The sequence below is a fragment of the Piliocolobus tephrosceles genome, chromosome X, assembly GCF_002776525.5.
Source record: "Piliocolobus tephrosceles isolate RC106 chromosome X, ASM277652v3, whole genome shotgun sequence".
In the NCBI taxonomy this organism is placed as follows: Eukaryota; Metazoa; Chordata; class Mammalia; order Primates; family Cercopithecidae; genus Piliocolobus; species Piliocolobus tephrosceles.
The window spans coordinates 26343832-26361878 of record NC_045455.1 but is presented as its reverse complement, the minus strand read 5'-3'; the positions used below and the strand labels follow the sequence as shown (position 1 = coordinate 26361878).

General features: G+C 33.3%; 1 long non-coding RNA gene across 1 annotated transcript in view; it reads right to left on the bottom strand.

Annotated features, from left to right (window-relative positions):
• The window catches only part of LOC113219624, a 29192-nt gene extending 22149 nt beyond the window's left edge, over positions 1-7043 (bottom strand). Inside the window, exon 1 of the long non-coding RNA XR_003306598.1 lies at positions 6908-7043. This is a non-coding gene — a long non-coding RNA (uncharacterized LOC113219624). The remainder of the gene's footprint in view (positions 1-6907) is intronic.
• Positions 7044-18047: the final 11004 nt, after the last annotated feature.

Here is an 18047-nt window from a genome sequence, read left to right as displayed (position 1 = left end):
AAGAAAAGAAAAGAAAAGAAAAGAAAAGAAAAGAAAAGAAAAGAAAAAAGAAAAGAAGGAAGGAAGGAAGGAAGGAAGGAAGGGGAAGGGGAAGGGATTATGGTACAGGTTGAGCACACAGAATTACCATTCAGAGGTGACATTTGAGTTGATACTGAAAATGGAGTAGATTCACTAGGTAGGTAAGGAAAGAATATGTTAGTACAGGAAACAAATAGGGCAAAGGACAGATGTGAGAATGAATGGATATGAATGAACTGCAAACTATAGGTTACATGGGGAGGGTGCTTCTTTGGTGTGTCTGTTGTGCAGGTAGACACGGTACCCTTCATTTGGCCCATATATCACAGTATAGTGTGTAAATTATCCTAAGAGAAGAGGTTTGCCTCCTATATCCATTTGCTTTCATTGTGTTGGGATTTATCACAGATTAGACGTGCTAGATTAATTTGTGTTCTGTCTTGTTTTATCTTGTTTTAACATAATTTACATTCAAGTCTATGGTCAAGTTTGCCATTTGGAAGCACATTATTGTGAGCTGTTTCATCTATGAAAACCATTGAAATAAATATCGAGCAAATTGACTTAAGCAATCTTTCAAATTGCTGAAAAAATAATTTTCAAAAGGCAAAAGTTTTTATTATTAATACAAGTTTCTATGTTAAAATGATTGAACTAAATTTTACTATTAATCCAGAACATATTTGGGGGTGTCAGAGGCCTCTTTCTAAAAATGAAATGTCTATTGGTAGCATAAGAAACAACTCTGAAATAAAAAAATTCTAAAATAAAAGTTATTATCTTGCTCAAGAATCTTAATAACTTTTATGACTTATGGCAGTGACCTTCAAACATTTTTTATAACAGAATTCATAAATAATGGTCACAAGCCCAGTGACTGTTTGTTTGCTAATATTCCTATACTATTTTATCCTATACTGTTCTATTGTAATCATTACAAAAAATTTCAAAATTGTAAATAAAATGAAGAAATAATGATACAAATTATTATTTAAAAACTTGGTACTGATAGTACCAACCCCTTAAGTTAGTTTTCAGTATTAAATAGACCTTGCATGTGGAAAATCAGGGCAATGAGTGGCATCCAGCAAGCACTTGATAAAGGTTAGTTTGTGTTATCATTGCTGCTACTGGTACTGAACACCTTGCTGGCCGAAATGCCCCTTTTTTTGTAGTCGGATAGCCCAGCAAATTCTTTTTTTCACTCTCAGCATTTCCTTAGGTCTGGACTTCTGATTTTGTAAGCAAATAACTGCTATTACAAAATAATTTTATACTTTAAACAGTACTGTAATGTGAAGAATGGTTATATTTGAAATTGATTTATTTAAGTCAAGTCACTGGTAGAAATGAATAGATATAAGATTAATTTAGAAATTTTATGTTGACTTTGTTATCATATACATTGTATCTGAATGTATTTTTCATACCTCAGCACTTCATTTCAAAGTATAAAAGAAAGTTCTGATTCTGTCAGGTTCAGCATAAATAAATGCAGGGCTTATAGCCACAAGGTAGATTAAGCTGCATTTGTCATTTTCTTTATGTTTAATGAAAAGAAAGTTATGTTATGTTTTGTTTCTTTCTCAGAATTACATTTACTGTCCTTGCTATTCAGAAGTTTTTCTTTGAAAAAATGCAGGATTCTGTTTTCTTGTTCTTTGATAGTATTAAAATATAACTGAATAGATACTGAAACGTAGTGATGACATGAACATACTTTTTACAATAAAAGTGTGCCTATATAGTAACACTTGTGTAATATACTGAATAAGACACTCAATATATTTTTGCATGTAATTTATAAATTCATGTGTGTATACTTTGTGGGAACACAATAACACAGTATTATTGTTTATAGTTTGTAGTACATATATATATATATAAACATATTCAGATATGCAATTTCCATACCTATTGCTTACTTTTAAAAATAACAATTAATAAATGAAAATAAATAAAACAATTTATTCACAATACTATAGTGATAACTCATGCTAAATATTTAAAATACTTTTAGATTTCATTGTATTACACAATTACATGATGAAATCCATATTCTATTTAAATTTTATATCCCGTATTTCTTTTTAAATTGTATTAAGTTTATGCCTCAATATCATTGAAAATTCCTATTATAAATAATTTCCAAGGATGTAGAATATTCTGTTACATGTGTATTTTGCTTAGGCTAAATATGAGGTCATCCATCATTCCTTTGATTTTGCTACCCCATAGCCAATCTACCGGGAAATTCTGTTGAGTAAACTTTCAAAATATACTCAGAATCAGAACATTTCAACTCTGTTTTTTTTTGCAAATAAAATAATGTCTTAAATTAGACAAGGTCAATTTCTCATTCAAAAATCTGTGGTTTCACATTGCTGAAAGAGGAGTAAACTGTACAAGTACATATAAATCAGTAAAAAATTACGCAAAAGTAATGTTGAGATATTCATCATCAATTTGGCACATATAAAAATATATTAAAGGCCTGTGACAAAGGACATTAAAAATTTCAAATTAATTACCTTATAGTAAAAGTATAAAAATTATAATATTCAAGAAGATATATATGTATATTATATATATAAAAATAGCATGTATTAGGGTTCTCTAGAGGGACAGAACTAATAGGATAGATACATATATAAATGGAAATTTATTAAGGGTATTAACTCACATGATCACAACGTGAGGTCCCACAATAGGCTGTCTGCAAGCTGATGAGCAAGGAAGCCAGTCCGAGTCCCAAAGCTGTAGAACTTGGAGTACAATGTTCAAGGGCAGGAAGCATTCAGCATGGGAGAAAGATGTAGGCTGAGAGGCTAAGCCAGTCTAGTCTTTTCATGTTCTTTTCTCTGCTTTTTATTCTGGCAGTGCTGGCAGCTGATTAGACTGTGCCCACCCAGATTAAGGGTGGGTCTGCCGTTCTCAGCCCACTGACTCAAAAGTTATTGTCCTTTGACAACACCCTCACAGACACACCCAAGATCAATACTTTGCATCCTTCCATCCAATCAAGTTGACACTCAGTATTAATCATCACATAGTATATAGAGAAAAAATGTTTAAGCCTAGAAAAAAATCAAATGTAATAATGGAAATAACTATTTTAAATCAAATCCTACATAAAATTAAATTTGTGATAAAGGAGATTTCAGGTTAAAAATATTAAAGAAATTGTTTGCTCTTCTGCAAAATTGGCCAATCAAAGCACAAAGAGAAAATGTGGCATGCTATGTGCAAATATGTTAAAGTGCATTTTTCACTGAAATAAGGGATAGTTACAACCCCAAGGCAAATTAAACAACAGACTTGGAAGAATATTTCAGACGCTCAAATTCTAGTAGAGTTATTGATTAAGCTTTTCCATTGTCAACTCCCCCTAGACTGTATTTCAAGGATAAATAATAGTAAAACAAACAAACAAAAAAGATCAGTATCAGTCTAACTTAGATATAGTATAAAATAGTGAATAAAAAATGTTAAATAAGTGGTCCAAGAAAACTAACTGAATTCAGACAGAGAAATCTCCATTGGCTTACAAGATTACAAACCATGTCTCCAGCAGAGTTCAGAATCCAATGTAGGGAAAAACAAAATACAGAAATAGAAACTATATTAAAACAAACAAAAATAGAATAAACATGACATAAAACGTATTAAAGGCATAGGGGACAATTTTAAAGAAATCATCAAAAGAAACATAGGAAGAACAAAATTATAAAGCTGATTATATAAAAGGTGGGAGATAAAGGGAAGACGTAGGCTGTACTGCATATGAGTAATTCATGGCCTGGTGTAGCAAAGGGCATGATTTCAATTGAAAAGTATCCTCAAAGACACGAGAAGCAAATCCAAGAAATAAGGATGAACACTGTTGATGAGAAGGAAACATGATATTCAAAGATAACTTGTTTCAAATCAATTATCACAAAAACAATTTCCAAATGAATTTACTAACCCAAACATATGGGTGTCATCTATGATATGGGCATTAAACATAAAGCAGAAGTCATATGCTAACTTGTATGTAGCATGGATAAATTAACAGTCATAGATGAGGATCCAACTTTTTGCAGTTTAAGAGTTCCATGTCCCAGCTTCTCTTGCTAACTTGGCTTCTGTGAACAACTTCTCTATGTACCCAAAATTAAGCATTCTCTAAGGTATTGCACACAAACCTGAAAGAACTCTGTGGGAGTAGACCATCCGTGATTGCTTGAGGCTTTCTAGAGAAAGAATGAACAAGACAAAACAATGGGTATTAGATAAACTTTTCACAAAACAATATGAATATGAACCCACAAATGAAATGGAGACGGTAACAAAGGAGTTGTGTAAGTATTAAATCTATTAAAACAGGATGAATTAGCTGTAGGGTTTGTGTTAAAAAAACATATAAATATTATAAAAGTTTACATTAGAATCTTAAAGATATAATTATTGTTAGCATTAGTTAATGGAAGATGAGAGGACTGATATAGTACTTAATTTTTGGAGCAGGGAGTCACTAGATAGTGATGAATTATGTTTAAAATCCACAAGTACTCCAACAATGTAATATTTTTCATAATTTTAATCACATTTAAGTGCATTTTTAAGATTATAATTTCTCGTTATGAAGAAATACTTATTAGAAGTTCACAGATATCTTTTGCTTGGCGTATCTTTTTCTTCTGATAAATTTAGGTGCAATTTAATGTAATATATTCTGAGATAATAAAGATTGATTACATTTTATAAAATACTATCTGTCTATGGACTCTATATTATCTATTTATCTAACACCTACATTTACATGTACATAGAGACATGTAATTTTTGTTTGTTTGTTGTTTTTTTGAGATGGAGTCTCACTCTGTCGCCAAGGCTGGAGTGCAGTGGTGCAATCTCGGCTCACTGCAAGCTCTGCCTCCCGGGTTCCCGCCATTCTCCTGCCTCAGCCTCCCGAGTAGCTGGGACTACAGGCACCCACCACCACGCCCGGCTAATTTTTTGTATTTTTAGTAAAGACAGGGTTTCACCGTGTTAGACAGAATGGTCTTGATCTCCTGACCTTGTGATCTACCTGTCTCGGCCTCCCAAAGTGCTGGGATTATAGGCGTGAGGCACCGCGCCTGGTCAGTCTGGGGTATTTTTAACAATGATTCTTAGTGGGTGATGAAATTTGTGTGTTTTCCTTTTTTTTTTTTTTTTTTTTTTTTTTTAAAGCTTCTTGATTTCTTGGAATCTTCTGTAAAAGTGCATGTGCTATACTCTGTGGTGCAGATGCTCTATATTACAGCTATAGAATCCATCTACAGTGTACTGTGTGTTATTCCATTGCAAGAACATACCACATTTTACTTATATATCCTGCTTTTGATGAATAATTGAGATTTCATTAATTAAGTTGGTTTTCCTTCCTTTGCATAATGCTGCATTAAAACCATAAAACTCTCAGTGACTTTCAGTACAAACTTTTATGCCATATTTATGTGTCTCTAGGTTGGCTGAAATATGGGAAATACTATAATGAGCTCGTGTGGATTAAACAGAACAAAGAACTTCATTTAGGTTTGTTTCCTGTGTCATTCAGGGACTAAAGCTGAAGGAGCAGCTGATTCCTGTGGATTGTTCTTTTTATCATGAAGGATAAAACTTCAGGTGGACTAGAAGTTACTCAATTTGTAACCCCAGCTTCAACCTAGTATATTGTCAATATGCCTTTATTACATTGGTAAAGTTAGTCATTTAGGCTAGTTGAAAGTCAACAGAGAGGTAATAGATACACGACTTACCCTTCTGGGAGGCACTAGAATGATAGATCATAAAGGAAGTTGGTATGTAATTTCATTTTGTAGGAAGGTAGGAAAAAGTTAGAAATAATAATATACCACTAGGTTATTTTCTGGTTTATTTTCAACATTTGGTTATTAGGAATAACACTACTGTAAACACTCTTGAACAGATCTCTTGATGCAAAATGGGAATGTCTTTCTGTTCAATATGTAAGTATTAGGTTAGTGCAAACATAATTGTGGTTTTTGCCTTTACTTTTAATGACATTACTTATTATTCAGTTGAGTAATAAATTATCCATACATTCAGCTATAATTCATAATATCAAACAGTAGTCCAAAAACTTTTTACCAATTTATACCCACAATTAGTGTTGCTAATATTTTGTTTAGAATATTTTTGTTTAATTCAGAAATGAGATTGATTTACACTTTGTTCTTTCTGAAGAACATATAAAATAAGCTTTCATTATGTTTTGTTAATCAAGATTATGCTGAGATCATTAAAATAGTGAAGAAGGTCTTCTCAGGGATAGTTTGTGTCATATTAGTCATATTTGCAGTCTTTTAGCTTGTCTGATTCCTTTATTATCGGAATCATGTGTGAATACGTATTGATTGTTTTTCTTGTTCTTTTTGGTTTTATGGTTCCTGTCTACCTGGTAATTGTTAAATGAATGCTATATCTTGTTTATGAAGAATATGTAAATGATTGGTATTCATTTTCCTCCAGTAAGGATTTGATTATTTTTATGGCTAGCAATCAGAGAATTCCCAAGCATCCTTGATTCTCAGGAATCTTCATATTTCAAGACTAGAAGTCAAGCTTTGTGAAGGCTAATCCTTTCTAATTCACCTTCGATCCAACTGTGTAGTTCCTCTGTATTTTCAACTCAAAGTTTGGAATGGTTTCCTGAAGTCCTCCTCCTTGGTGGTGTGTGTGTGTGTGTGTGTGTGTGTGTGTGTGTGTGTGGTGTTCCTGGCAATTTTTAGAAGCTTTTTTACCATCTTAGCTGCTACTTTTGTTTTTTTATTCTTCTTTCAAGTTCAGGAATTGACAAAGTCCTCAGGGGAAATTGGCACATGAATTTCAGGCTCACCTCTCTGAGGTTTCCTTTTCTCCTGGGTCTTGGTCTCTTAAGTCCTGGATGAGGTGGTAATCTTGAAATGTGACTGTGGATCCTGCCCAGAACCAAGACCTTTTACTTGGCCTTCATATCCAGTGCTTAGGATCTGCATATAATCCAAGGGAGGAAAGAAAATTAGAAGTAGAACTATTCAACACATTTCTCTTCTTTTTCTCCTCCCTCTGAAAGATTGTCTACACAAAGCCTTAGTTGTCTTAGCTGCCCTCTGATAATGCATGTAGTTTTGTTTTGTATTTCTGTCTATGTAGTTGCTCTTAGCAGGAGAGTTCTTATTATACAAATTATTCAGACAAATTTCAGGTAGAAATTAGAAAATAACAAATTTTAACTTATAAAGTATTAATATTTAACAACATATAAATTACCTAGTACCTATGTGTGAGAAAACAAATAAAAAAAAATCCTCCAAATGACTCTCTCAAAAGAAAACACATATTATCTAAGTATTCATTCTCCAAAGCAGAATAAGATGTAAATTTTTAAATTCCCACTTACTTATGATTTCTTATAGTGATATTTTATGTAAGTGTATGCATTTATATAATATTGTGTATTGTGATATACTGTTGAGTAATATTTAATATATTTAATAAATTATATAGTTAATTGAGTTATGAAATATGAAAAATATATTATCTAATATAATCTAATGGTATTTTAAACATATCACTTGTCTTTTTTAACGTTTTATAAGTATATAAAACATATAGAATATATGTTTTTTATAATGCAAAAAAAGTCAATATTTAAGCAGGAAAAATCTACAGCTTCTTTCTTTCTTTTCTTTTCTGTTTCCTTTTCTACCTTTTTTTTTTGTTGTTGTTCAGAGAAAGGGTCTCACTCTATTGTCCAAGCTGGAGTGCAGTGGCACGATCATAGCTCACTGCAACCTCAAACACCTGAGCTCAAGGGATCCAGGTGCAAGTCACCATGTTTAGATAATTTTCAATTTTTTTTGTTTTTGTTTTTTGAGATGAAGTTTCACTCTTGCTGCCCAGGCTGGAGCACAACGGCACAATCTCAGCTCACTGCAACCTCCGCCTCCTGGGTTCAAGCGATTCTCTTGCCTCAGCCTCCTGAGTAGCTGTTATTACGGGCGACCACCACCACGCCTGGATAATTTCTGTGTATTTGGTAGAGACAGGGTTTCACCATGTAGACCAGGCTGGTATTGAACTTCTGACCTCAGGTCTTCTAATTCACCTGCCTCAGCCTCCCAAAATGAATTTTTATTTTTTTTGTAGAGATGTGGTCTCAATATGTTCCCCAGGTTGATCTTGAACTTCTGTCCTCAAGCAATTCTCCCTCCTCAGCTTTCCACATTTTGAAGTTACAGGCATGAGTTACCAAGCCCTGCCTACAGCTTTAAAATCATTCAATAAGAAATTTCCTTACCACTAATATTTCAAATCCCTGCCTAAATCACTATATTAGTCATTCTTGGGTTGCTATAAAGAACTACCTGAGAATGGGCAATTTATAAAGAAAGGAGGCTTAATTGACTCACAGTTCCTCAGATTGTACAGAAAACATGACTGTCAGGAGAGCAAGAATAAAGGAGGCAATGCCACATACTTTCAAACAACCAGATCTCATGAGAACTCCTTCACGAGAACAGCAAATCTGCCCCCATGATTCAATCACCTCCCACTAGGTGCCTCTTTCAACACTGGAGATTACAGCTCAACATGAGATTTGGATGGGGACACAGAGCCAAACCATATCAATCACAGAAAATACAGTAGCCGTTTTATATATATAGACATATATATATGTTTTTAAGATGTTTTTCTGTGAATACTGAATTACTATATTCTATATACTAGGTGAGGTATATACTACCAACAAAAATTGGTTAATAAAAATCTCTACTATTTACTATTTATTCAGTGTCATCTGCTATGAAAAATCCTTTATAAACCCAATAGGATTTTCTTCCCAAACTTTCAATTTTGAAAAATTGTAAACCTTGCAAGCCAATTTTGTCTTCCAAATCCCATTCTCCACTATAACTGTAACAAACTAGTGCTCTTTCAAAAGAGAGTTGATTCCAGGGCCAAGACAGAAAAAGTGAAAGTGAGACTGAAACAACTTGTGCCAAAAAGAAAGGTAGTGCTCAGAAATGGGATTTGATTTTCTTCACAGATAAACTCTATAAAAGTGATTATTCCCATTAGTGAAACGGATTCAAGTGCCTTTCCTAATGACTGATTTAATCCCTGTTCTGATTTAAACTTCAGTTTTTCCCCCCATCCATTTACTCACCTGTTTATTCAGTGAAATTTATTGAGTATTTTTTGTGTGCCAGAAATGACATTACACTTTAAAAATACAGAAGGCTAGGCTGCTCTAGAGATATTCAGAGGCAAGCTGTTCATTTTGAAATTTCTTATAATATATCACTGTGGAGATTTCATTCACTAGACAAGACATAGTCCATACACACTATCAAGATGCCAAAATATTTTTTGATATCTATTGCAACATTATAGGGCTATATTGTCTTGGGTTTTTAATGTGTAGGAAGATATTTTATCAGTGAATATATTTTCTATGAAGAAAACATTGTATGTTTTATGTGGGTTGAAATAAATCAATACAAAAGCTAAAATCCAAAAGCATAAAATATATTATTATTTTTATTTTAATTAGAATCCTAAGGATATTGAAACTATTCTGTTTTTTAAACATATAACTTAGAAATGTCTTAAGGGCTTAGGCCCTTTGATAGATTATTTTAAAATCCTTTGTTTAACAGCCAAAGGCCTTGATGATAACACTTTTATTAGAGGTTAAAAGGTGATACTGATATCTGTTTAGAAATAGGAGATAAACTGGTAATGCTTTAGGAATTATCATATATTCTCTATCAACTCTGAGAATACATTAATTTAACATTTTAAAATATTATGGTGTTGATGCTAGGCTGCATTTAAAAACAAATCTAGACTCAATCATAAACAACTCCAGTGAGATATTATGGAATACATAATACACTAATATATATATTTGTTTAATATAAGTGACAAAATTTTTATCTTGCTTGTACTCTTTAAAGTCAATTATGCCAGCTAAACATTGAAGAGTTGATTCTTATAAACCTAAGTATATTAACATTTTAATTTACAAAATATAGTTAATGCATTCTCTGTGTGTTTTATACCACCCTACTCAAAGGATGGACAAAGACTTACCCATTTATATTATAAGATCCAAACACCAGATTGTGGTTTACTGTACCAAGAAGGAACACTGACCCAAATTAGGCCGATCAAATTCTTTTTGCCAGATTTCTGCATTGGAAACATGATTAATTTTAATCATTTTGGTTTACTTGAATTGAGGTCTTGGTTTACTTGAACTGAGGACTTGAGAAATCTGGAATACTAAAGTGGATGTGTTTTCTATAGGAATACCAAAGGTAAAATTCAGTTCAGAGAAAGAGAGAAATGAAGTAGATTCATACAGAAAAGCAGAGGTGTCAGCCCATACAAGTTACTATTACAGGAATTCAGGCAAAGAAGGTCTCCCACATCCCTAAAAGTTCCCCTGTTCCAGATGCCAGTGCATATGAACCCTAAGTGGCATTTTCTGGTCTTCAGTTTTGTAAGATAGTTCCAAAGTTCTAAGATCAATTTCATTTTCTGTTTCAACTCTATGAAAATGATTTGCTTTTATACAGAACAATGTATTTTCTCCATACAGAGACCAGTAAAAAATATAAAATTGTTTTCTAATAAGAAATTCTAAAACTAAGGAATATATATATAAACATAAATAATATAAAATGTAGATATTTTTGAGTGGAATTATATTAATTATGCAATGTCAAATAATATACTCTTAATTTCAAAATTCTTATCCAAATAGTTTCAATCACATCAACTTTTTATAGATAAGAACATTTACTAAAGTTATCCAGATAAAACATTAATGCAGTGATATATTTATAACGAAAACCTGTATTCAAATAAATAACACTATGAAATAAATTCCAGAAGTACAAACAAATTTGGCCACTCTCATAGAAATGTATTTTCATTTCTCTGCATAATTAATACAATCCAATTATAAAACAAAATGAATTAGGTAACTTGCAAGATATTAAAGTAAAATGGAATATATGTTTAGAGGGAACCAATACATATTAATTCTCATGGAAAACATTGCATTGATTAAATGAAGTGTATGATTTGTACATTTCCTTTGAATGTTTTGAATAAAGCTTCCTTTCATTTTTTTAATAAAATCGTTGCTTGAATAATTTCTTCATATTTTGGCTGCTTCTCAAACCCTCCATTTTAATTAGCGTTCTATAACCATTTATACTATATCCTAATTAAGAAATCCATTAAGTCTCTATAATAGTTGCCTTAGAGATAACATTAAATTTACTGGAGTTTTAAATAATAAATTCATGAGATGGGATTTTAATGTGCAACTTAAGAAGTTATTAATGTTCGAAAGACAGAGTCATTGCTTCTGTGTTCAATCAATATGCAGTACATAGCTTTTTCCCTTCATACTTAGTTATCAGCTTTACCATTTCTAATATTTCATGAATACTCTTCAGTGTTCTTCATGGAGGGAGACAACTTACTTTAGTGAAACATCTCTGCTTTAGAAATTTTTATACCCATTTATCTAAATAAAAATGTTTCTGACATAGATTAGTCCTACCACTTTGCGTGTGACTATGACTTTTAGTTTTTCACTAATTCCATAGACCCAAAATGCAAAATCTGTGGAACAAATAGTTTTCTTTTATAAGGAAGATCCCCCCGACTCTATTTTGTTTTAAGCTGTGGGAACTGTAAATAGTAAACTAGCTTGACAATCTAGGAAGCTAAATATAAGTCCCGAGACTCCCATAAGTTGCCTATGCTATATTATCCATCCTTGTCACAAACCATTTTGGCATCTTCTGCTTTATCTATCAAGTTAAAGAGCCCCTAGTAGACGGAGCTAGCTTTCATCCATAAAGCATCTATTTTAAATCATCCAGGTGAGTATAGTTTTTTAAAGGTTGTAACAAAATAAATATATAATCAACTCAATTATATTTTGAACTAATTTGTTTTGTAAGCCATCACTAGACACTTATTTCTTAACTTTATAATTGAAAACAATGTATTTTCATTAGATCCATTATATTCTAGGTTTGTATGCAAATGAGAAGTTAGGAAGGATAATTTAATATCAATATAATAAAATATCTAAGTGAATGTTAAAATTCAGTTGATTGGTTTTATAATTTTTTCACTTAAAAGAGAATTGAAAGTAGGTTGAAGGAATAGGAAAGGAAATATATATATGTTTTCATGAGGCAAGGTACTCAGAAGATAATTTTTATTCAAAAACAGGAATTTTAAAAGCTTTAAGCCTGGAACACACAGCAAAAAATCCTTGCAACTCAGATAGAGTGAGCAAGTGAGGTAGGAAGGGAAGGAGATCAGTTCTGCCAACCAAGGGTCTATATGGAAAGCTTGGAAGTCACTGTGATTGTGGCAGGACACTACAGCAAGGTTTCTGCAGGAAACATTGTAATGAAAACAATAATGACTATTACTGTTAACATCATTATTATTTTAACTTTTTATTTACAATATTTGATCCACTTAAAAGTGATCAAGGTGATTCCGAAAGTTTGCATGTATTCTTCACCTGGCTTCCCATAATAACATTTTACATCACCATGTTACCTTGAATGAAAACTAAGAAACACTGCTCCATTACCGTTAAATGATTTTTCAGAATTCATCAGTTTTTCTACTTATCTCCTTTTCTATTTAACTTTTGAATTCAAGATACCATATCACCATGTCTCCAAGTCTTTTCTAATCTGTGACAGTTTATTTTTCTTCCCTGCTGTTCACGACTGTTCAGATGTCTTGTAAAATGTTCCTGAGTTGGGTTTGTCTAATGTTTTCTTGTGTGATATAGTTTGGATATGTGCCCCTACCCAAATCTCATGTTGAATTGTAATCTCTAATGTTGTAGGTGAGGCCTCGTGAGAGCTGATTTGATCATGGGGATGGTTTCTCATGAATGGTTTAGCACTGTCCCCTTGGTGCTGTACTTGTGATAGTGAGTTTTCGTGAGATCTGGCCTTGTAAAGGTGTGTAGTAAGACGACTGCTCCTCCTTTGCCTTCCACCATGATTGGAAGCTTCATCAGGTCTCCCTACCCCAAAGCAGAAGCTGCTATGTTTCTTGTACAGCCAGCAGAATGATGAGCCAATTAAATCTCCTTGCTTTATAAATTACATAGTCAGACAAATGTATCATGATTACACTGGAATTATTTATTTTGGGAAAGAGTATCAAAGAAATATCCCTCACCACTTTCCATATACTAGTTGTTAGAAGCAAGCCACTAAGTCTAGTCCATGCTAAAAAGAAATAAAATTCAGCTCCACTTCATAGAGGAAGAGTATAAACATTTCTGAATATTTTAAAGCCACACACAGTATTTAATAATTATTTGTGAGGTGATAGTTTGAGTAGCATCCACCTGTGGATGTTGCCTGTGGCAATTATTACTGTACTCTTCTAATCATGATTTTCTATTTCTACATTTCTTCTAAATTTATCATTTAGAATTCTTCTCTAAGGAAGATTCATATCTTCTCTATTGATTCATCTAATAAATCATATATTATCTAATAAGTAATTTATTTATATCCATATAGACTCATAAATATGTACTTTATTATTTCAGTTCTAGTCTGAGATTATTTTTGTTTACACTGTTGCTTAAACTGTTCCAGATTTAGCTATTGGGAGCTTTCAAGGTGGCTCCTGTGTCCCTTGGACATGGCCTCATCTTTTTTTTCTTTTCTTATTTTCTATCACTACCACATGCCATAAATTTCTCTTACATTTTTCAAGCCACATCCCTAGAATCCATTTTTCCATGGAATCCCAGATTCCTTTAATTAGAAAATTGCATTTAGAAATTAAGATAAGTGTGCACTAGCTTTTCTCACTGCTACTGGACTGTCATTGTTTCTAGGTCATCTCTGTAGACTGAGCTAGGATATATGAATGTGTGCGTGTGTTTGTATTATCCCATGTATGTACATATATCTATACTTATTTATAATTATTTATTGTTTCTATATCAGAATAAACATCAATTCAAATTAATATTTCTGAACCTGACCCAGCAGCACAGGATATACTGTAGGTTTTTTAAATATGTGTAACTTTCTCTGCCAGTGCAAAACTTAGCTCTCATTATGTTAGCTCCAATTTATTTATTTGTTCAATTCCAGTATTTATATAGCTTCGGAATTAACCCCTAACCATGTTAGAAACAAATTAACTGCTGAAAGATGGTCCTTATGTACCATTCTTTTGTTTTTAACCTCCCAGTATTCAGTGAAAATTCTCCTTTCCAAGGTGACTTAAATTAGCTCCTCTTTCCCAACCCCTTTTGGTGAGATTATGCTGTGCATTAGTAATGCAGTAAGATTTATTTTTCACAGCCTGCATTTCATCTGGGGATTCTCCAATATCCTGGTTCATTTTGTAAAATCTGCATATAGTAAAGTTCACTCTTTGTTATGTACAGTTCTGTGGGTTTTAACAAATGCATAGAGATTATTATTATTTTCTATATCATTGGAGCTCTGCTCTAGAGAATACTTTGGAGCAAGAGAAAGGAGGTGAGTAAAATTGGCAGCAATGAGAAGAGCTATAAAGTTACTATTGTAGTTGGTGGGAGAAATTATGGTAATTTTGACAATAAGATAGATAATTTCTAGATTTCCAATATGATTCATATTACATTCTCTTCTAGACAATTATAGTGTCCTTATTTTAATGAGGCATATTTATTTTTTAAAGCAGTTAAAACAAAGATTTAATTTTTGAGTTTGAATATAAATAAGTAAAATATGCTAGGAATGACCTCATGTTACCCTTAACTTATGATACCTGGGAAGATTTGAGATGTATGTGAAAGTAGAGATAATATGCTGATCAATTTGGTAAGGGATGTAATAAAAATATAATTTAAGAATAACTCTGAGGTTTTCATCTTGAGTGAATTTTGGCACCATTTAAAGGAGCTGGTGAGTACTTTTACAAAAGTAGTGAACACATTTTGTTTTCTAAACAACAGAAACAAGAAATTATATAGATTAACTGAATAATACAAAATTTAAATGTTTATGGTTAAAGCCTTCTTATTCTAAGTAGATGTAAAGAAAGGAAAAGATTGTAGTTAATTTTGTACTAATATGTTATCTCACATATTTCTAATGTCTTCTAAATGCATAATTTAGGAGAATGAGCCTGCACACAATAAAATTCCATTAATACATTTTACATCTGTGGAGTATGCTTTTATATGTAACCACTGCAAACTCTGCTCCTGTAAGTCATGGAAAATTAATTTTTTTTTTTTAATTCTGCCCCCAATTTTCTCCCACCTTCCCCGTGACCCCAAGGTCTCAAGATTAGAACTAGGAAAGGTGACACATAGATATTAATTGGGTTCGACACTCAAGTCATGTAAATTTGGTAAGTCATTGGGCACTCAGCTTTCAAAAAACCTGGGCAGTTCTGATGACTTCTGCGTCTCACCCAAACCCTGTGCCTCCTTTCTTAAGCGGACACCCCAACTCCCCACTGAGCCAGGCTGAAAGGACCTTCAAGCACCTGCTCAGTAGCCTCTCTCAGGACACTCAACACTCTCTCCAGTGTCCTCTGTCTCACTGGACAACAGAGGACAGCCTAGAAGCCTGTTGCTCTTATTTAAAGTAAACTGGTATCTTAAGACACAAAACCATACTTGGGGGGCCCTGTGTATCTAAGCCAGTGTTCCACATCTTCCGGGGTCTGAGGAAGCTCTTCCCCCACCTCTGGTCTCTGTAGAATGGGCTGTTGGTCCACCTGGACCTTGGGATCAGACAGAGAACTTGTGCTTTGCTGCCTTTATCAGAGAACATAAAACATATCAGTGTAGTACTTTGAAAATACAACATGATTTTCTTAATAAGTTCCTTCCTACAAAGACTAAACAAATATTATTGTGATCTTTTGTTTCTCTTCCTTTTCATGGAGACTGAATCAGAGATGCTTGACATAATAATTTCTACTTCCATAATAATAAATGTGAAGCCACCAGACATGAGTGGAATATCAGAGGTCTGTTGGTTACCTCATGAAATACCATTTCCAGGTCTTGATACACTATTGCCTCTTTTTCTATTCACTTATTATCTGTAACTATTTAGCTTGCATACCTTATAGCAAACTTCGAGATGAAAAATAAAATGTCAAAGGGCAACCTGACTTCTCTTAATTATCCACTTTCTAATCAATTTAATTTCTAATAGTATTCATTTTTATTATATCATGAAGATTTGCAAAATTTTTGTTTTTCAATATATTTTGAAATAGCTCTTTTACTGAAATCAGAAGCAAAACCTATACTTTAAAAAATATTAACAATATACTTTAAAAATCAATTGACAAGTCTCAGGTTCTAGCAAACTTTTAAATTTTCTAAAGTGCATGATTTCCACTTTTTAAAAATTGGCTTTTTTATTGCAATGAACTCTATCAATTAGTAAAGGATAAGCTGGAAGGAAAGAGGACTTAAAGTACAAATAACTACACATGTTTTATATTTTTTGAGCTCTAAAATATAGTTTGATGTCAGGGTTTTAAATCAATAGCTAAAGGTGAACACTCTGTTTATGGAAAAGTCAATATATACAGACTTTGAACGAAGCTCAGGTGAGAATGTAAAATAATGATAAAGACATATCTGTGGGTCAGTATGGAGACCACTTGCCATCACGATCATTTGTGAGAAAATTGGTTTTAAACTGAACAGAACAATAAATTGTTTCAGGTAAGAATATCAGGCCATAGTAAATGTATTAGTCCATTTTCACATTGCTAATAAAGACATACTCGAGGCTGGGCACCGTGACTCACGCCTGTAATTCAGCACTTTGTGAGGCCGAGGGTGGCGGATCACAAGGTGAGGAGATTGAGACCATCCTGGCTAATACGGTGAAATCCCATCTCTACTAAAAAAATATATTAAAAAATAGCCAGGCGTGGTGGTGGGCACCTGTAGTCCCAGCTACTTGGGAAGCTGAGGCAGGAGAATGGCGTGAACCCGGGAGGCGGAACTTGCAGTGAGCCGAGATCCTGAGATAGAGCCACTTCACTCAAATCTGGGTGACACAGCGAGACTCCTTCTAAAAAATAAAATAAAAATAAATAAATAAATCAAGACATACTCGAGATGGGCAATTTACAAAAGAAAGAGGTTTACTGAACTTACAGTTCCACATGGCTAGGGAGGTCTCATAATCATGGTGTAAGGCAAGGAGGAGCAAGTCACATCTAACATGGATGGCAGCAGGCAAAAAAGAGAGAGCTTGTGCAGAGAAACTTCTGTTTTTAAAACCATCAGATCTCATGAGACCCATTCACTATCATGAGAAGAGCACGGGAAAAACCCGACCACATAATTAAATAATCTCCCATGGGGTCCCTCCCACAACATGTGGGAATTATGGGAGCTCCAAGATGAGATTTAGGTGGAAACACAGAGCCAAATCAAATCACTAAATGTGATGGAGAAACTGGGAAAAGATAGAAAGTAAAGAGGATTTGTATTAGTCCATTTTCACACTGCTGATAAAGACATACAAGAGATAGCAGATGTTGTAATTGCACGAAGACGTGCAATTGCACATACCCAAGAAGAAAGAGGTTTACTAGATTTAACAGTTTCATATGGCTGGGGAGGCCTCACAATCATGGCAGAAGACAACGAGGAGAAAGTCAGGTCTTACATGGATGGCAGCAGGCAAAGAGAGCACTTGTGCAGGGTAACTCCCATTTTTAAACCATCAGATCTCTTGAGACTTATTCACTATCACAAGAACAGCAGGGGAAAGACCCACCCCATGATTCAATTACCTCCCCCGGGGCCCCTCCCACAACACATGGGAATTCAAAATGAGATTTGGCATATGTAAAAAAGCTCATCATCACTGATCATTAGAGAAATGCAAATCAAAACCACAATGAGATACCATCTCATACAAGTAAAAAAGTTA